Source organism: Scyliorhinus canicula, chromosome 2 (genome assembly GCF_902713615.1).
Source record: "Scyliorhinus canicula chromosome 2, sScyCan1.1, whole genome shotgun sequence".
Taxonomy (NCBI): domain Eukaryota; kingdom Metazoa; phylum Chordata; class Chondrichthyes; order Carcharhiniformes; family Scyliorhinidae; genus Scyliorhinus; species Scyliorhinus canicula.
This window is the reverse complement of record NC_052147.1, coordinates 177,207,818-177,230,004: the sequence shown is the minus strand read 5'-3', so window position 1 is coordinate 177,230,004 and position 22,187 is coordinate 177,207,818.

Sequence of the window (22,187 nt, the reverse complement as noted above, 5' to 3'; positions counted from 1 at the left end):
CAGACAGCGTTCTCACAAATCATAATGAAAGCTTGTGAGCATCTAATGCTTGAAGGGAATTCATCAACAGAATCATCAGAAGTGCTGCTGTATTCTCCCTGTACAGATGTCAATGATCATATCAATGTGAATAAACTATTACTTACATGTAAAAATACCTCATACCATAGGTATTAGCGCTTTGAAACATCACAACATATATCCCAAAGCATATTACGTTACAAATAGAGGTCAAAAAGCATATGCTATTCAAATATACTCACGCTCCCAACAGTTGCAACATTAGAAAATTGTACACAAAAATCACTGTTTTAACTGAGCTTTCTGAAGAAAACCTATCGGGCTGGTTTAGCACAGGGTTAAAGAGCTGGCTTTTAAAGCAGACCAAGGCAGGCCAGCAGCACAGGTTCAATTCCCGTACCAGCCTCCCCGAACTGGTGCCGGAATGTGGCGACTAGGGGCTTTTCACAGTAACTTCATTTGAAGCCTACTCATGACAATAAGCGATTTTCATTTCATTTCACAGCAGCCTTTTACCAACACACCCAGTAGACTGCATGGCAAAAAATAAATTACTGATCAAGGTCAGTTTAATATTCTTGTGCATCGTGCAATATCTTGTACATATTATCAAAACAATAGCATTTTATTTTAAATTGCCATTTATTCCCCAGGCATCTACACACGAAAAGGCTTCCTTGAGATAGATTCTAGTCTTGCAATTGGGCTATTACTAGGCATTCATTAATGCATATTGGCAAAATGCTCAGATCTTAAGAGCTGCCGCTGCACCATTTTTATTACCATTTCACATTTTTCTGAAATTTTAGACTACAGCCTGGAAGATGCAGCATGCGAATTATCAAGTGGAATTGGTGTTAAAATCAGAGATAATTAAAATGTGTTGGCAATCTATCTTTAAGGTTTTGGGATGAAACTCAACTATTTATGAAATGTTCTGTACTCAGAACGTGACCCAGACTTTAGGCACAAATTTTGACTTTCAATGAGCTTTTACAATTTGTCCTGAACTTCAGTGTTAAATTACTGAAATCAACTGGTGCCCTTTGAAGGGTCTGTTGCATCATTCAGTTCACCTACAGGATTTAGTACTGGAAGAGTGATTCTGAAAATTGTATTAAAAACCCTCTTTCTGCCAGTGAATTTTAAATTTTAAAAACCAGCTGTGTCCATGAGATATAAATAATTAGCACTGAACCATAAATGTTCAGCTTTCATTACTGCAAGATATAAGGGTCCTTGTTTATTTAATCTGCACAGCATTTAAAGAATTCAGTGTGCAATTTTGGACAGTTTGGTAGGAAACACATTTATTAACATATAATTTGACACTGCTGGAGGTTAGATTAGTGATAGAAATATTTATATTGACCATGAAAGTGCAACCGCAGGCCAAGAATTTCTGTTAACAGAAAGTAACTTTCACCTTTTCAAGGACATCAGCAAGAAAAAGCGGAGGTCATGTGACTCAGTGGTAGTGCCCTGTCTCTGAGCCAGAAGCTTTGGGTTCAAGTCTCTCTGCAGGCATTGATGGCCAAGGAAGGGGCATTTATAATGTGCACAGTCACTTGTAAATCCTTCCAATATATGTCAATGGCATGCTTTAAGAGTGGGAGAGATTCCTGGTCAGCCATGTGCCAGAAAGAAATTGGAAGCTCTTCCATCACTATCTATTGAATCACTACAGTGTAGAAGAACACCATTCAGCCCATCGAGTCTGCACCGGCCCTCTGCAAAAACAACCTATCTAGGTCCAAACCCCACACTATCCCCGTCACTCCACCTCGGGCCAATTTAGCATAGCCAATTCACCTAACCTGCACATCTTTGGATTGTGGGAGGAAACCGAAGCACCCGAAGGAATCCCACACAGACACTGGGAGAAAGTGCAAATTCTACAGCAATGCTAACCACTGTGCCACCGCGTAAAAATGGATATTGGATATTACCACAGTACCCCTTTGGAGCCAGGTTGGCTGGAGGGCCAGACAGTGTGGATCAGACCAGTGTGGGTCAGCTTGGCGCCAACAGTATGGGGGTTCAATCCGTGTTGTGGCTGGGATACATTCAGAAGCCGCCTCCTTTCCCTACCCATAGTGGGGATCGTGACTCTGCGTTCAGGCAGAGAACTGAAGAAGCCAGAAACAGGTTAGAATATAGGCAATAGGAGTGTGCTCAATGGGCTCCCTTATGGTCATGTGACCCTCTTCTGTATCAATCACAGGGCTCCTCACAACTGTCATCAGCTGGCTTTTCAGGGTAGTCTTCAAGGAACCACTGGTGCCTATCAATGTGAAGGTTCAAAAACCTGTAGGAGATGTGCCATATAATGGAAGAATCTTGCCAGCCTCCAGACAACTTGCAGAGGTCAAAGTACTAGCCTATACATGCTGAGCATTGAAGACATAGAATCCCTTTCAATTGCTAAATACTTCAGGTTGCTCTGAGACCAACTAGATTAGTGCATTATTACAATGACTCCCCAGATCAATGGGAATCCAGCCACGGCAACAAATGCAAGAGGCCTCTAGATCAATGTCAAAGTGGGCCTAAGTGGAGGCCTTGCATACTTGTAACCATTGCACCAGTGATCTGGGAATTTATATAAAAGTCTGCAGATCCAGCTTCCCTAAAGCTCATAGAAAGAGAAGATAATGAAAGTGCTAGTGCAACTGGGGAGGGTTTAAACTAGCTTGTCAGGGGGATGGGAACATGAGGGGTAGAACACATTAGAAGGAAGTAAAGTTCGTAACATGAGGTAGAAAAGTAACAAATGAAATTAAAAGGCAGGCGAAACAAAAGCAAGCATCAAGTAGTGGGGTGGGGGTTCACCTGGCTAGCCTCGGGTGTTGCTTTGTCTACCCGTCCACCTGGTGGAGGCCGCATTGGGAAGGGGGGTGGGATTGGTGAGGTGTATGAGATGAGGGTGGTGCCAGCAGCACAGAGGTGGTGACTCACCGGGCCACCCTGAGCAGGTCGTGCAGCTTCTTCTGGCACTGCTGGCCGGTCCTCATGGTGGGGGCCATGGCATTCACAGCCACTGCCATCCCCGCCCAGGCTCGGTTGACATCGGCAGGTGACAGCCTCCTTCCCACCCCGGGGAACAGGGTGTGACACTTCTCCTCCATGGTCTCCAGCATGGTCTCGAGCCCTACATTTTAGAACATCGGGGCCCACCTTCGTGGAGCCACCTTCTTGGCTGGAATAAGAGAGTGCATGGATTGAAGTGCTTGTATGCAGCTTCAGCTTGTCACGCTCTCATGTGCCAATCCCAGCTGACACATCAGTGGGATAGGCGCACTCCAGCACAACAAGTGCCATCTTGTTGGCTGGGATGGTGTCAGCGGGAGTGAAGTGTATATGTGCGGCTGCAGCTTGTCAACCTCCCGAGTGTCAATCACGGATCCAGTGAATCCTGCACCGTTTTTCATTAGAATCAATTATGTTCCATGTGGCGCCATTACTAGCCCCTCCATGACCGCTGAATCAGTCCAGTCTGGTGCCAGTTTTACTGTCGTGGAAGTCCACGAATCCTGCCCTGGAATCAACATGGTACAACACGGTACCACAGTGGTTAGCACAGTTGCTTCACAGCTCCAGGTCCCAGGTTCGAGTCCTGGCCTGGGTCACTGTCGGTGCAGAGTCTGTACATTCTCCCCGTGTCTGCGTGGGTTTCCTCCGGGTGCTCCGGTTTCCTCCCACAGTCCAAAGATGTGCACTTTAGGTGGATTGGCCACGATAAAGTGCCCTTAGTGTCCAAAAAAGTTAGGTTAGGTTGGGTTACTGGGTTACGGGGATAGGGTGGAGGTGTGGGCTGAAGTTGGGTGCCCTTGCCAAGAGCCGGTGCAGACTCGATGGGCCGAATGGCCTCCTACTGCACTGTAAATTCTATGATTCTATGAGCTCGTAGTCTCATGAACAGCGAATCCAGCTGATTGTGTTTCAGCTTGGTAAAGTGATAGAATTAATGGGAGAAGCTAGAATACCAGGTATTTTACAGAAAGCAGTCTCATTGAGTTGTAGATTGGGAAGTGAGCAGAAATCTGCTCTCATGGCAGTTCAGTTAAAGATTTGCCCGTGACAGGATAGGCAGTTTCAACAGTGAGTTGAGACAAACAGGAATTTGCAATTGGTTCTAGAAGTCAAAGTATGAAGGCAATTTCTGAAGGCTTCAGCTGGAGACCCTGCATTGATCTAACAACATTCATGCCTGTCTCTTGAAACATTTTCAAAGAACATCTATTAAGCAAGTATACCTGGGTCAACTAATTGTATTGAACAGTGGATTGAGAGATTTGTTCTTTGAGTGGATATAAAGATAGAAGTTAAGGGTTATTGTGTTACTACGCTGATTAGCATTTTGTACAGGATAATTGTAAGCTATTTTCTTGTGTGATGTTAAAGATATATTCTGGTACTGTGTTTGTAATAAAGTTTGTTTTACTATACCATATCCCTATTTTGCGTGACATCACTCCTGGAGCAAGGTATCCTTTCCTCACAGACTTACAAAATGAAAATAAAATATTGGGGTTTCTGTCCAGTATCCCAGCCACTGTTGGGATCTGAACCAGGATCATAATACCTGTCAGCCTTACATCAGTAGCAGGCAAAATACTGGAATTAATTCTAAAATTTGTGATAAATGGACACTTGGATAATGGTGATCTGATTTGGCATAGTCAACATGGATTTATTAAAGGAAATCATTTTTGATGAACCTGATGGAGTTTTTTTGCAAATTTTATAACACAGTTTGTAAAGGGGAATCAGTGGACATAGTGTTGCTATCTTTTAATGGCTATCAATATGGCGGATAATAAGGTCACCTTTCTTAATCTTAATTATGAATATGCTTTCAGAGTTGCCAGGTATCTCTTGATACTGCCACAAGGTCCAACCGAATACCGATCAAAGAGCCAATCCACCAGTTATTTAGTTCAAAGTCAATGGTACTTTATTTACACACAGTATGATTTACTCATGCACAATAACACTACAGGCTAAACTATGTCTATCACTAACACCTATACTTAACTTCGGGTGCTCACTTATGTCAGAGGAACAGTGGCCGTTGTTCGGATCTGAGGCTGTTGGGTTCAAAAGGTAATAGGAGTATAGCTATGGTCGTCCGTCTGGTAGCGAGCGTTGAACTTACCCGCCTAAAAGCGCGCAAAGCCCCCCCGAGTATAAGAAGGAACCCCCGCCATGTGTTCGCTCTCTTGGATTCGGCTCTCAACTGGAGAGACCCCTCCACCTGCATCACCAGAAGCAAGCGAACACATGGCGGGGGTTCCTTCTTATACTCGGGGGGGCTTTGCGCGCTTTTAGGCGGGCCTTAAACTTGGTCCCAATCAATTGGGCAGCTTCTCGATCACCGCCATCGATCTGAGCCAATAAAGGGGCGGGTGCCTTGATGGCTGGGCGTGTCCTAAGTGGCCGTTGCCCTTACTTTGTATGTTCTTGCTGGAGTACTGGCGCCGGAATGTCTGGGACGGTATCGGCTACCTGAGCACTAGTCTTTTGTTAATCGGAGATGGGCCATCAATGTGCAAATCGGCCAAGAGTTTTGGTTCTGTCTGCAGTCTGTCTTCTAAATACACATTCAGGCTCTGTGCCCGCTTGTTACTTTGCATTGTCCATTTTACCCTGTATGCTCTGTGAGTGTCCATTTTATACGCTGAAAGTGGCCATCCCAGATGGTTACACTCCCTCTTTATCTGTGAAGGATCACATTACTGAATCTTCTTTGTTCTCTGCCTAAGTTCGGGGCAGCACGGTAGGATTGTGGATAGCACAATTGCTTCACAGCTCCAGGGTCCCAGGTCTCGATTCCGGCTTGGGTCACTGTCTGTGCAGAGTCTGCACATTCTCCCCGTGTGTGCATGGGTTTCCTCCGGGTGCTCCGGTTTCCTCCCACTGTCCAAAGGTGTGCAGGTTAGGTGGATTGGCCATGTAAAATTGCCCTTAGTGACCAAAATTGCCCTTAGTGTTGGTGTTGGGTGGGGTTACTGGGTTATGGGGATAGAGTGGAGGTGTTGACCTTGGGTAGGGTGCTCTTTCCAAGAGCCGGTGCAGACTCGATGGGCTGAATGGCCTCCTTCTGCACTGTAAATTCTATGAAATAATAAAAGTCGAGCACCCGTAGTCAAGGATAGGTTCTGTCCTACTCTGTCCTATGGATTCAAACATTTACCTAAATTGCGTTTATTTACATCATATCATTATAAAATCCTAAGGGGCACTATAACATTCAAGCATGCATTACATTTCTTTCTTCAAACACGGGAACCTCTACCTATCTTCCTCTAAACTATATTCAGGCTGTTTAGTCAATAAAAGAATTTACAAACAGTATAAAACTATACAACAGCAGCGTTAGATTTCTCTGTATCGTGGCGGTCAAGTACAGAAAATTCACATCCTTTCATTATTAGAACAAATGAAAAAAAATAATCGATGCACTTTATTTATTTAGAGAGAGTGGGGGGTTTGCTGGAGTCCGAATCCCAGGGCCAGTGCTGTAGGTACACTACCCGAGCTTAGCTGACCAGATGGGGGGGTCCTCAGGCAGGACAGGGATCAGTGCCGTACTCCACTGCCTGGGTGACCCGACAAGAATGGAAAGAATTTGTGTTCACCATGGATAAACTGGTTCTTATGATTGCCGTCGAATCAGAAGAGTAGTTATGACTGTATCAATAAACTGTATCATGAGTCGAACAACATACAAACATTCAACATTTTTAAAAAACAAGCTGAAACAAGAAAGCGGGCAGGCTCTATCAGAAAGAAGGAGACTGAAACTCTCAATCAGTTCCTTTTTCTCATCACTTGGACACCTCATTGTTCTACTGTAAAAAGAGTCACAAAGGGGCTAGCCTGGTGGGAGTCAGACTCTGAGTCATCATCTTCACCCGGTTGCCAAACCCGTGACTGGAGTAGCTGTGCCAAGGCGGCCTGGGCCGATGTGGGGTCCATGTCATCGTTACGGATGAGTCTGTAGGAATTGTCACGATGCCAATGCTTAGTGTCTAGGGTGGAGACGGTAGGGGGCAATCCATCATCATCGCGTGGTGGGTCCGGTTCAGGGGCTTTTACGTAAGTGGTCTTGTAGGGGTCAAACATGTCCTGTTCAGAGTCATTGGGAGTGGGGCCTGGTGCAGAATTTAAATCGCGTGATGGTTCCATGAGGTCTAACGTATCAGTGCTGTCGCTGTCGGTGCTGATTGAATGAAGGGAGGGGCGGAGTTGTGTATCTGGGGGTGGAGTCGAAGTGGTGGCCGTGGATGGGCTGGACTGGTTAGGGGAGGGTAGGAATACGTCGTCCATGGGCGGGGCATGTTCGTCTGCTGCTGCGAGTGAGATGTGGTGGGAGTGGTTGCACTATGTGCCATAAGCCTTAAGCCAGTTTATATGAAACCATCCTGACTTGCCATTAGGATAAGTGATTTTATAAACGGAGGGGCTGACTTTGCCTGAAATTGAGTAGGGTCCTGCGAATGTGGGGTAAAGAAATGAACTGGGGTTGCACAGGGAGAGCATGACTTGCTGTCCAACTGGGCTGCTTTAACGTTTTCCAGGATTTGTTGTACTGCTTTCTCATGGGTGAAGGCAGTGACTGTGGGGCTGGCCAAATCAAGCCCTAATAAGTATTCTGTTCCCTTCATGGGTCGTCCGGTCATGAGGGGGGTGTATCCTGTCAAAGTCAATACCGTGTTCCTAATGAACATGAGTACAAATGGGAGAACTGTGTCCCATGTCGTATTATGTTGCTGTACCATTTTCCTAAGTGTTGCTTTGAAGTTTCAATTCATGCGTTCTACAATCCCGCTGGACTGGGGATGATAGGTTATATTAAATTTTTGTCGTGTGCTGAAAATTGTGAGGACATTTTTCATGACGCGTCCTGTGAAGTGTGAGCCTTGGTCTGACTCAATACTACGGGGAAGTCCTCATCTTGTAAAAATTTGCTGTGTTAGATTCTTGGCTGTCGGTTTAGCCGTGTTAGTCCTAGATGGAAAAGCTTCCATCCATTTTGTGAAGATGTCGATCACTACCAACACGTATTTAAAACCATTTTTGCAGGGGGTAGGGGACCTATATAATCTATTTGTAGATTCGTCCAGGGGCCATTAACAGGGCGAGTGTGACTGAGTTGACCTTTCTTCGCATACCTGCCTGGATTGTTCTGGGCGCAAATCAAACAATTCTCAATGTAATGAGTCACATTGGATTTTAAATCGGGCCACCAGCAGAGAGGTGGGCAAGGGTTGAATCTATCCCTTGGTGTCCATGGTTGTCATGGAATTGGCAGATAATCTTGTTTATATCTTGGATGGGGACCACCATAAATACCGTCTTTTAAAATTATGCCATCGTGTGCTGTTAAAGCGTTTCTGTATTTATCATAGGAGGGTGGGAAGTTACCTTTTAAAACTTCCCTGAGCTTTCCGTTTTCCTTCTGTGCCTGGGCTAAATCTTGAATATTGGTCTGTGAGACTGGGGCACTCTCGGGGGAGTTCCAAAGGTGACCATGTCTGGAACTTGCCTTTGCTAGGGCGTCTGCCTTAACGTTACCGGTGGGGGAGAACGTTGGTGGCAGTGAACCTTAGCGATACCGTATTTACGGCCTTTAGCTGGCTTGAGGATATGCTGGAGTAATGGGGCTGAGGGTAGGGGTTTTCTGTCGGCGGAAACAAATCCTCTAGGTTCCCACAGGGGTAGGAACTTAGTTACGCTTTTGCAGACATATAGGCTGTTGGAGTATATGTCGGCTGCGGTCGTGAACGAGTTGGGGTGCTGTACAATGTAGGCTACGGCTGCTAATTAAGCTGCCTGCAAACCTAGATGTCCAGGCAATTTCATTGCGATTTCTTCTAACGCATGTCACTGTGCGTCCTCTACATAAATACCACAACCTGTGATTCTTTTGCCATTTAAAACTGTGGAGGAGTCATCCACATAAATCCTAAAGGCTGCCTCCGTGGGCTGGGGTCTCTGAGGTGTTTGAGGCGTAGTACCTGCTTTCGCAGGAGCTGATTTGCGGACACGGGATCCTGTATTGTGCTTGGTGGTAATGATCTCACACTCATGTGGGGTGCCTGCATAGTGTAAATTGTCTGCTAGAAACATGTGTGTCTTAGACCTTTTAACCGTAATGTCCCGTCCTTGTAAGAGTAGGGTCCATCGTGCTGTGCTGACTGTGCTGTCCTTTAGTATACCGTCTAGTAGAGGTTGGGTTGGGGTGTGCTCTGTCAAAATGGTTACAGGGTTGAGTCCTGTTATGCACTCAAAGTACTGAACAGCCCAAAAAACTGCGAGGAAATGCCTTTCGCAGGCAGAAAATCCTTGCTCTACCGGATCGAGAACTCGTGAGGCTACGGGGCATAAACAATCGTCTCTTTCCTGAAGGAGCACAGCCGAAAGGGTTCGGTCGGTGGATGCTACCTCTATTGCATATGGGGCGAGTGCGTCTGCTACCTGTAAAGTGGGAGCTGTGCTCAGGGCACGTTTCAATGCGTCCAGGAAGCCATTTCCATGGAGCTTGATTTTTGAGGAGCTAGGAAAGGGGCAAAATCGTCTATGTGGTTCCTGCAGTAGCCAACCAATCCTAGGAATGACCGGAGGGCTGGAACATTATGAGGCAAGGGTAATTTAACAATGGAGTCAATGCGTTTCTCCTCGATCTCGCGTTTGCCATGGATGATTACTGTGTCTAAATAAATGACCTTTACCTGGAGAGTCTGGGTATTTTTGGGGTTAACTTGTGGTAGTCACCACTGATGTATATACTGTATATATATGGATTTTACAGTAAGGCCCCTGTACTGCAGGTATGGGGGTAGATCTCTGCCTGCTGGCTCCGCCCAGTAGGCAGAGTATAAATATGTGTGCTCCCCGTACAACAGCTATTTAGTCAGCTGCTGTCGGAGGCCAACTTTTCTGTATAATAAAGCCTCGATTACATTTGTCTCTCGTCTCGTCGTAATTGATAGTGCATCTGTTTTCGTGAAGGAGTCCTAATAATTCGGAGAGAAGTAAAATATGCTCTCCCTTAGTGTCCGTTTGTAGGAGTAAGTCGTCTACATACTGCACAAGGCATTCGGGTCGGGAAAATTTAGCTAATCCATTTGCCAATTGTCTGTGGAAAATGGAGGGGGAGATGCGGAAGCCTTGTGATAGGCACATGCACGTGCATTGCTGTTCCTGGAAGGTGGAAGCAAATTTGTATTGGCACACTTTATCCAATGGAATGGGCCAAAAGCCATTGCTGATGTCCAAAACAGTGAAAAATTTGGACAGGAGTCACTGTTTTAACATTGTCTCGAGACTCGTGGCCACGGTGAGGGCTGCTAATGGGGTCACTTTGTTTAGTTCCCTATAATTGATAGTCAGTCACCATGAGCCATCAGGTTTCCTTATGGGCCAAATTGGGGCATTGTTAGTTGAGGCTACTGAACGAAGTACGCCTTGGTCAAATAAACTTTGAATGACTTTTGCAATTTCTCTCTCTGCTTGTTGGGGGAAACCGTACTGTTTCTGGGGTTTAGGATCGGGACCTGTGATGTTAACTCAACCAGCGATCCTGCCACAGTCATGCTTGTGCTGGGCAAAAGATGCTTTGTGTTTCTGTAAAACATCTCTAACTTCTTTGTCTTGACTAATGGTTCGTGGATCAAACCAGAAGTCTCCTACTGCGCTAATCCTGAGTGCGTAGTCTCCAACTGTAAGCGTGGCGGGGGCTCGTGCTGCCTTTGCCATTCTCCACCCACATCTATTGACGGGGTCGAACGAAAGATTGTGGGAGCTCATGAAATCTATCCCCAAATGTATTTGGCTGTCTGGGTAGATCTACTAGAACAGCGGGATGTTTTGTCTTAATGTTGCCTATCTGAATAGCCACAGGGGCCGTAATGTGTCCCTGCTGCAAGTGTCCTGTGAAGCCGCTAAGGGTGTCTGTGGTGGGCCATGTATCTCGTTGGAACATTGTGGAGGAATTTAATGTGGTACGGGAACCTCCTGTGTCCCAAAGAAATTCTACGGGGTATCTCCGGACTGTGCTTGCCACTACCGGTCTCCCGGACTTGTCCAAAAGGGTGTCGCAGTCCCAAGTAGGGGAGTCTGAACACCGTCAATTGGTGCCGTTCATGTTTGCATTCTCGGAACGAGTGCTAACACTGTGAATGGGCTTGGTTCTGTTCTTAGTTAGGGTATTTGTCTGCTGGTTTTGCTGCTGTTTCTGGGGGACATTGCACTCTCGGGCGTAGTGTCCTAACTGTCCACAATTATAGCATTCTTGTGATTTAGGCTGCTTCTTCCCTCGTTTACCCATTCGGGGTTTTGATGTGTCCTGACTGGATGCATGTTAGCATCTGCCTTCTTTTCCTCTACTTTTCCTTGTTGTGACCTTCCCTGAAGGGACTGTTCCCAAGCTCAGGATAATCTCTTTAATACCCATTTCTCATTATGTGTGTCGTCTGAGGGGTTATAATTGGCACGAGGTCTCTGTCCTGCTTCGGTCACGTGAGAGACGAGGATGCGAGTCCATTTGGCCATATTTTCTGCTGTCAAATGGACGTGGACTAACTCTCCAAATACTGCGGTAAAGTGGGTCCAAAGGCCTACAGCAAACGCTGTTGTGTGCTCGGTCTTTTTCTGTCTGCATTAATTGAGTCCTTTTACGGGATCTCCCTTATTGTAACCGATCGCATCTAGGATCGCTGCATGCATTTCCTGGAGGGTACCTCCTCTTACATTTTGTGGGTCGGAAAGGGCTGCCACGATTGAGGGGTCGAGGCTCAAAACTGTGAGCTTAACTTGCTCTTTTTCATCCAGGCCGTACATGGTCGCCTGTTGCTTAACTCTCGTAAAATAATGGTGTGGGTTGATGTGGGTTGGAACGGTTTGATTTTGTCACACGCGTCCCTTAATTGGGTGACGGTTAATGGGGTGGTGTACAGAAAGTCAGGGTCTCTGCTTGTTGTGGCCATGTACTATGTGGTGACAGGGTTCATGGGATTGTGCTTGACCTGTGCAGTCGGGGGTGGGGGTGCTTTCCTTTTCTGTGTTTTATCTTGAGTACATGCTCTGTGCACATAGCGATGAGCAGTTTCATTTAGCTCCTGCCAATCGGGCCATTTTCCTGATCTAGCTGGGGTCCGAATGTATCTTGGAAACCATTTTGTACTGACAGCAGGTATTGCAGGTCTGCAGTTTGCTTTCGGCATTTGGCGTGGTCCTCCGAACTCTGCCTTTGTTCCATGGTGGAACTGTGGCGTGCTCGTACGGCTGCCTTTAAATCCTGACATTGCATCTTTAATTGTTCAACTTGAAGTTCTGTCTCTTCTCGTACCAATACTGCACGTTGCATGTCTTGGTAGGCCTTATCGTACTGAAACTGAAAGCTGCTTAGGTGAGCGAGACAAGATTGGTGTGCCCGTTTGACATCAGCCATCTCCTTTTCCTTCGCTGCTAACTGCTCTCTGAGTTGCTAATTAACTTTCTCGCATTCGGTGACGTGTCCCTCACTATTCTTCTCTCTGTCTCGAATCTCTCTGCAGAGCGTCTTCCCGACCTCCTCTGTGCCTCACAATTGTGCCAAGCTGGACACGATTGCCATCGGCTGACAAACTTTTCTTAAACTCTTTTTATGGATCTCGGTCAGGTTATCCCACCAAGCTGTCCTATACTTCCGGGATCTGTTCCCTCATTTGTGCAAAATTCGTTCCAAAGGGGCCATCCTTTCCCTTTTAGATACTTCCTAATCTCCTCTTCCCATATGGGACACTGCTCTGCTCTATTGGTCGCTGCAACCTCGGATTCCTGGGCGTGCATAAGGCGTTCCATTGCCTTCATTGCCATCCCTACTTTAATCTCTGGGTATCTACCGTAAATTTGGAACAGGAGGAAATAAAGAGGTGATGCAAACATGGGTATGGCTTAAGCTATTTTCTGGTCTACAAAACTCCCGACAGTTTTACGCAACAAAATCTATCAAGGTTACCTTATATCCCTTGTTAACACGCATGCAAATGACACACTTCCAAATCTTGGAGGTTTGATCAATACTGGTCTTACGCTTGTGGTTTTTACTTTTTCCTATTGGGTTTCTAATTCAAAGTTGGGTACTCTCGGAGTGACAAAGTCACTTCTAGGTCGAGTCCCACTGGAGTCGCCAGTAATGTTGCTATCTTCTAATGGCTATAAATATGGCCGTTAATAAGGTCGCCTTTCTTAATCTTAATTATGAATATGCTTTCAGAGTCGCCAGGCATCTGGCCCGCGATGAGCCGAAGTCCCACCGCTGACAGGCCTTTCCCGCTGGCGTGGTTTAAACCACCACTGGTACTGGCGGGATTGGTGGCGCAGCCGGGCTCCGGGGTCGGGGTGATCTGATCCCGGGGGGTACCACCATGGTGGCCTGGCCCGCGATCGGGGCCCACCGATCGGCGGGCGGGCCTGTGCCTTAGGAGCACTCTTTTTCTTCCACCCCCGCCATGGTCTACACCATGACAGGGGCGGAAGGGACCCCCTCCCCTGCACATGCGCCGGTATGACATCAGCAGCCGCTGACGCTCCGGCGCATGCGCGTCCTTCCGCCGGCTGGCGGGGCGCCAAAGGCCGTTCGCGACGGAGTGGGAACCACTCCGGCGCGGGCCTAGCCCCGAAAGGTGTGGAGAATTCCGCACCTTTGGGGAGGCCCGACGCAGGAGTGGTTCACACCACTCCGTCCCGCCGGGACCCCCCGCCCCACCGGCTAGGGGAGAATCGCGGCCATGGTGACGAGAGGCTTTTCACAGTAACTTCATTGCAGTGTTAATGTAAGCCTACTTGTGACAATAAACATTATTATTAAGAAGAAATTACAAAAAATTAAGCAGGCACAACAGCAGAATGACGAGTGCATCAAAATAAAAATAAAAGAGTGTTGCTGGAAATATATTGACTTGGAAATATTTTGCCGTTGTTGTCGCTGGCACAACTTCCTGGAACTCCCTCCCTAACAGCACAGTGGGTGTACCTACACCTCAAGGACTACAGTGCTCCAAGAAGGCAACCCACCACCACCTTCTGAAGGGCAACTAGAGATGGGCAATAAATGCTGGCCTAGCCGGCGATGCCTACAACCCGTAAGTGAATAAAAAAAAGAATGGATGGCTGGAGTATCGTCGACTCCTTTGTTTTCATTCCATTTCATTTTAACTGTCTTTTACCTTTTATTTCTTTCTTGTCTCCCTTCATCTTATCCCCCCTCTCCTTACCTTTTCTCCTCTTTGCTTCTCCCTTTCCCCCTACATCTGTCACAGCTTACCTTCTGGCTTTAGTTTATCTGCTGTTTGGCCTTTCACACCTTTTATTTTTTCTGTGGACTGCCATTAGCACTCTTTCCCTTGGGCTCTGTGGCTGTTAGCAATCTTTTCCCTTGGTTTCTGTGGATATGACTCAACTTTCATTCCCTCACCCCACTGTATCAATATCTCCCATTTTCTTTTAGCCTTGACAAAGGGTCATCTGGACTCAAAACGTTAGCGCTTTTACCTCCCTAGGCCTGCTGAAATATGCCAGCATTTCCTCTTTTGTTTACAGATTCCAGCATCCACAGTAATTTGCTTTTATCCAGTTAGAAGACACTCATGTCAACCAGCAAAAGAGTGCAGTTCATTTTCAATTTCAAAATAAAATCAGCTTCAGAGCTGGGAGATTGGTAAGGCACCTCAAGAGTGCAGCATTATGGGTTAATAGAATACTTATAATGCATTAATGATGTACATCATGATGTAACAGTGATAATAGCAGCCATGAGCTCGAGACATTGTAGAATAGATGAAACAATCTGTGCTCATGAGAAACATACCACCTCTGTAGCCCATCTTGTACATAGAGTTAACAAAGCAGTTTAACCATGAGTCAGACCATAGCTACTCAAGATAAGATAGGCCAAGCAACCAAAATAAGAAACAAAGACCAACCCTGTGAAGTCTCAGACTTTGTGAAGTGTTCAGGGAGTGTGTATATAAGTGGGACAAAAACCTGTGTGTGGCAGATGTAGAGTGAAGGGTTAACATCAGGAGCACCCAGCAATGATGTAACTATGATGCAATGTCATATGACTAAGAGACTGAGTGAGATCGTGTGGGAAGTGGAAGTACAACCTTGTGCAGTACACAGAGATATATGTAGATCTGTAAATAAACAAGCATGCTTTTTACGAATAATGGTTTATGGTAGCATACATAGGGCAACAGGCAAACCCTACAAAAATCCCATCTAGGCTCAGAAGTCAAAGTATAAATTACTGACCCACCAGTTTCATGAGGATTTCTCACTCACCTCTTAATACACTCCGATAAAACCCAGAAGTGGGAAAAATCCTGTCTCATACATCAATATTTTCCCAGCATTTAATATACTAACCTACGCTTGAACCAACCCCAAACCCCTATCCTCCTTGAAAGATAAAATGTTGCCTTTAATCCTAATCCTATACCTGATTTAACACTGAATTTACCTACTCTAATTCACCTCCTTCTCAGTACTTGGGTGTATACTTCCCATAATGTCATTGGGCGCGATTCTCCAGCCTCATTGCGCTCTTGCACAAGCAAAATGAGGCCGGTGAATAGCCAAAAACGAGAACCGCGCATGGCACCAAACAGTTTGCGATGCAATCGGCCCGTTCCCGTTGGCAAAATCGGCATCTCGCCGGAGCGTGGCAAGAAACCAATTATCACCACTTAGCCCGATTTCCATACAATTAACATGGGCCACCCCATATCCAACGGCCTCCTGTCATTCAGCTGCCTCCCCAGCAAGTGGTCATGTTCGCGCCAATTAGTACTCCTTTTGAAAAATGTGAACCTGGCGGAAGGACTTCTGTAGGGAGCCGAGGAGGTGAGTAGGCATCTTTGCTTACAGGCAAAGAGTCTGGGGGTGCTGTGCTTGCTACTCCTGTGCTTGCCAGGGTATGGAGGACCCTTGGCTGGGGGTGGGGGTTTTGGCCGCCATACGAGGGTGGGGGGGAGACACTGCGGAGGGCAACCCAGGGGGCAACTACTCACGGCACCACCATGCCAACCCTTATAAATGTCTACCAGTTCTGAGGGCAATCATTATCCCTGCCTGTCTGCACCAATGACCATCTATTACCCCCACTGACTGCCAAGGCCTCTGTCTAATAGGGAATTGGCAATCATGGTCAACCCAAGTGGATTCCCATGGGTGAGCGGGCCATGCAGCATGTGGAAGTCATTGCCTAGCATCCCAATCACAGTAGCAAATGGTTAGCACTGTTGTTTCACAGCACCAGGATCCCAGGTTCGATTCCCTGCTTGGGTCACTGTCTGTGCGGAGACTACATGTTCTCCCTGTGTCTGCGTGAATTTCCTCTGGGTGCTCCGGTTTCCTCCCACATGTCCCGAAAGACGTGCTGTTAGGTAATTTGGGTTCGTCCCGGAAAGTGGCAACTAGGGGCTTTTCACAGTAACTTCATTGCAGTGTTAATGTAAGCCTACTTATGATATTATGGGCCAGGCTATAGAGAATGTCAAAGTATATCATGGAGTTCACCTGACCCACAATTGTGAATAGAGTTTGGTTATGGGGAGCACAAGGGCCCACTTTACAGGTGTGATGCAACAGAGATCTAAATTATTTAAAAAACAAAACAATGTTATTCTATGAATCCAGTTAACATTTTATAAACACACATTAAACAGTTTATCAACTACCAACCCTGACCACCCACCTCCCCCAAAAGATACAGTACTCTATAGATAACCCTTAATAACGTATTTCTTAAAGGTACATCCATCTGACAGTGACAATATTATATTATTATAACAATCACACCTTGATGCCTGGACACTGTGCTTGAACATTATGGGAGGCAACACCACACACACAATAGCCAACATCTGAACACCCAGATGATGGGACACACCTCTTGGGACATGTCCATGGCCGGAGGGTGGCTGGGTGCCACGGGGAGGATGGATACCCGAAGCGATGGGTCATAGAACATAGAACATACAGTGCAGAAGGAAGCCATTCGGCCCATTGGGTCTGCACTGATCCACGTAAGCACTCACTTTCACCTTATCCCCGTAACCCAATAACCCCTCCTAACCTTTTTGGTCACTAAGGGTCATTTATCATGGCCAATCCACCTAACCCGCATGTCTTTGGACTGTGGGAGGAAACCGGAGCACCCGGAGGAGCAGACACGAGGAGAACGTGCAGACTCTGCACAGACAGTGAATCTGTGTGGAATTGAACCTGGGACCCTGGTGCTGTGAAGCCACAGTGCTATCCACTTGTGCTACTGTGCTGCCTCTAAAGAGTTCGGAGGTCAGCCCGCATTGTATAAGAAATTGACAGAGGCATCATAATGGTTGTGCATAAGGTTGTTTAATGTATATTACAATTCCCCACTCTCCCGATTGTGCCGCCCCCCCACCCTCCAAACTGCCCTCCCGACACCTCCACACCCTTTAGCTACCCCCCCCCCAACCCCTCCCCCAGTGCCGTCAATGATCCACAATATACTTGGCCTTCCTAGCTCTACCAATACGTCCAGGTGACTCCAAAGGATGCACATTGGAGATGGAGGCAGCCAACTTTCTACCTTGTCCCGTGGCCTTCGATTGTCGGCGGCACATGCACAGCTGTGCCGCCCTGTCCCGTGTGCTGACCTCGTGACACGGCCTCATCAGAGGGGTGGAATTCGGGGGAGTTGGTGGCCACCATTGCCACTCCTTGGGACAGGTCCGGGTTGGTACTCACTGCCCCCACCTTCCACTCGGTGTCCATAGAGCCCTGGGGGTTCACCTTGGGATGGAGAGGCAGCTGGTTCGAGCCACGGCTGGCCCTGCACCATCTGGATCTGTCAGCCCTGGTGGTTCCTGATGGTCCGCACCATCATGTCGACGCCCTCGGCAATGCTCCTCAGTGATTGGGACATGCTCGGCAGTGCCACGGCAATACCCACCTGCGACTGGCACCAGCTCCGCAACGCCTCAACCATTCCCATCTGAGAGCAGGATAAATCCTCATCAAGGTCAGCCTGCTACTGGGTGCCATTGCCCAGAGAGGCAGACATTCTGCCGAGACCATCAGCCATGGCTGTCACCGACTGCACAACACCTTGGACACCTTCATTAATGGTGTCAACATTGTGCACCAGGCTCTCCACTGTGGCCACCACAGAGGTGGGGTCTGTGAAAGGAGGGTTTGAGGGGGTTGAAGGGGAGGGGGGTGGAGGGAGGGTTGTGGGTTGCATGGATAATTGGGGAGGGGTGGATGCTCCCATGGGGCAGGCAGGTCGGGGATGGGGGGAGGGGTGGAGGTTGTCTACTCACACGTGCTGCCCGGTGTTGGTCATTGACCTTCTTCCTGACCTGGAGGCCAGTCCTCCTGGTCACACTACCGGAGCTCACAGCAACCACCACCTCATCCCAGGAAACTCCGGCTGCCCTAAGGAAAAGGTCATCTCTCCTGGCCTCCACAGCATCTAGCAGCCTTCCCTGGTCTGTGTCCATGAATCTTGGGGCCAGTCTCTTCGGCACCATTATTGTGAGCTGGCTGGGGTTTGCTGAGCTAGGGCTACTTAAGCTCGACCTTGTTAGCAGGGGCTGGCGAGCACAGTGCCAGTAAAGTGGCTGGCGTGTCTTCATTTGCGGCGAGAAGCCTGTGGGGCCTCGTTAAGTGGACAAATTAACGTTGAATAGCGTTGCCGGTATCACTGGGCTGAGTGAAAGGAAGCTCGCGGCAATTCTCCCTCACTACAACACTTAGAAATCTTTCCGAAGAATTGTGCCCATAGGGTTTGACAGCACACAAAGAGCTCCTTCAGCCCATCATGTCTGTGCTAGCCATCAAGCCCTTATCTATTCTAATCCAAATTTACAGCACTTGGTCCGTACCGTTCTGTGCTCTGCAGCGGGATTCTCCAACCCTGGGGGGTGGTGTGAATCCTGCCCCTCTGCTCCAACGCCGGCTGCCGTATTCTCCAGTGCCAGTTTTCAGGCGGGGGCGGCGATCATGCTACGCCGATCGGGGGCCGTTCGCAGAGGCAACCCCAGCAATTCTCCGGGGCCCGAATGGCCGAGCGGCCGTCGGTTTCTGGCCAGTCCTGCCGGCGTGAGATGGACATGGTCCCATACGGCAAAACCTGGCTGGTAGGCCGGCTGGTGCCGTCCTCGGGGGGGGGGGGGGGGGGGGGGGATCGGCTCCGAGAGGGGCCCCACAGTGGCCTGGCCCGCGATCAGGGCCCATCGATCTGCGGGCAGGCCTGTGCCGTGGAGGCACTCCTTCCTTCCGCGCCGGCCTCTGTAGGGATCCGCCATGGCCGGCGTGGAGAAGGCGACCCCCTGCGCATGCACAAGAACACGCCGGCCGGTCTGCGCATGTGGTAACTCGCGCCGCCCCTTCGCCGCCGGTTGGTGCGGCGCCAACCCCTCCGGTGCCGGCCTAGCCCCTGGAAGTGCAGATGATTCCACAATTTCCGGTTGGCCCAACGCCGGAGTGGTTCGCACCATTTTTTTACGCCGGCGTCGGGCCATCAGGGGATTCTGGAGAATCCCGCCCATCATGTTTCAAATACTCATCGATGTGCTTCTAAAATGTTGTGAGGGTTCCAGTCTCTACTACCTTTTCAGTCAGTGAGTTTCAGATTTCCAGCATCTCTGGGTGAAAAATATTTTTTACAAATCCCCTCTAAATCTCCTTCTCCTACCTTAAATCTATGCCCCTTGGTTATTGACCCCTCTAAGGGGAAAAGTTTCTTCCCATCCATCCTATCTATGTCCCTCATAATTTTGTACACATCGCAATCCTTCAATCTGATTGGTTAAGGAAATACCTAATTGGTTTCCCTATTCACTCAGGTCTCAGATTTACTCACTCCAGCATTACCAACTCACTATTAGCAACTTTGTGGACAAAATTGATACAAGGGCGGAATCTAAATAATGGCAATAAACTATTAGATTCCCTTTTACAGTTAAATCTGGTCCAATATAGAAACGTTACCTCAGTGAGGTAATTAAAAGATGTTTAGGCCAGATTTTTCTGGAACATGTCCAAATGGAACAAGTTTATTGAACAGTTAAGGTGAAAATGCAGCACTATTATGAAGATCACAGAGTTGTTTCGCACAAGATGGCATTTTTATGAAGTGACTTGTAGCAATTTACAATTCACCGGGTATTTGTTCCTTGCTAAATTTTGCTGGCAACCTTATCCATTAATAAAACAATCCATCATTCAGATACTTTTATTTTTATATACTTTTATCGACAAGACCTAGCCCATTAAGGCAAAGAAGCAGAGAAGCAGGAAGTACCTAAGGATGACTGTGAAAGTGCCTGGGTCTTTATCCTTTTTGGGTATCAGCGAGATTGTGACCTGCGCTAACGTAGGAGGCAAAGTGCCCTTTGCCAGCGAGTCCGCGAACATAGAACATAAAACAGTACAGCACAGTGCAGGCCCTTCAGCCCACGTTGTTGTGCCAACCATTTATCCTAATCTAAGATCAACCTAACCAACACCCCTTCAATTTGCTGCTGTCCATGTGCCTGTCTAAGAGTCGCTTGAATGTCCCTAATGACTCTGACTCAACCACCTCTGTTGGCAGTGCATTCCACGCACCCACCACTCTCTGTGTAAAGAACTTACCTCTGACATCTCCCCTATACCTTTTTCCAATCACATTAAAATTATGTCCCCTCGTGACGGCCATTTCCACCCTGAGGAAAAGTCTCTGGCTATCCACTCTATCCATGCCTCTCATCACCTTGTACACCTCTATCAAGTCACCTCTCTTCCTTCTTTGTTCCAGTGAGAAAAGCCCTAGCTCCCTCAACCTTTCTTCATAAGACATGCCCTCCAGTCCAGGCAGCATCCTGGTAAATCTCCTCTGCACCCTCTCCAAAGCATCCACATCCTTCCTATAATGAGGCGACCAGAACTGGACACAATATTCCAAGTGTGGTCTAACTAGGCTTTTATAAAGCTGCAGCAAAACCTCATGGCTCTTACACTCACTCCCCTGTTAACGAAAGCCAACACACCTTCTTAACAACCCTATCAACCTGGGTGGCAACTTTGAGGGATCTATGTACGTGGAACCCAAGATCCCTCTGTTCCTCCGCACTTTCACGAATCCTGCCTTTAAACCTGTATTCAGCATTCAAATTCAACCTTTCAAAATGAATCACTTCACATTTATCAAGGTTGAACTCCATCTGCCACTTCTCAGCCCAGCTTTGTATCCTTTCAATGTCCTGTTGCAACCTGCAACAACCCTCAACATTATCTACGACTCCCACAACCTTCGTGTCATCAGCAAACTTACTAACCCACCCTTCCACTTCCTCATCCAAGTCATTTATAAAAACCACAAAGAGCAGGGCCGGGATTGTCCCCTACCCGGGGTGGCGGGGTGGCGGGGGGGGTCCCGGCGTGATGGAGTGGCGTGAACCACTGCGGCGTCGGGCCGCCAAGCCCTAACATTGAGGGGCAAGGCCCGCGCCGGAGTGGTTGGCGCTCCGCCAGCTGGCGGGAAAGGCCTTTGGTGCCATGCCAGCTGGGGACGAAGGGAATTCGCCGGCCGGAGGAAGTCCGTGTATACGCCGGAGCGTCAGCGGCTGCTGGCGTCATCGCCACACGTGCACAGGGGAGGGGGACACTTCCGCCTCCGCCATCGTGAAGACCATGGAGATGGCGGAAGGAAAAGAGTGCCCCCACGGCACAGGCCCGCCCGCTGATCGCTGGGCCCCAATCGCGGGCCAGGCCACCGTGGGGGCACCCCCCGGGGCCTGCTCGCAGGCAGGACCAGCCTGACAGCGACGGGACTTCGGCCCATCGCGGGCCGGAGAATCGCCAGGGGGGGGGTCCCGCTGACCAGCGCGGCGGGATTCCCACCCCCGCCGAATCTCCAGTGCCGGAGACTTTGGGATACGGCGGGGGCGGGACTGACAGAGGTTCCAGAACAAAAAGATTTGGGGGGGGGGGTAATCGTGCCGCACCTGTCGGCGGGCCCCCCCTACGGCGGTTCTCCGGCCTGCGATGGGCCGAAGTCCCGCTGCTACCATGCCGGTCCTGCCAGCGTGAATTAAACCACCTACCTTACCGGCGGGACCAGGCGGCGTGAGCGGGCTCCGGGG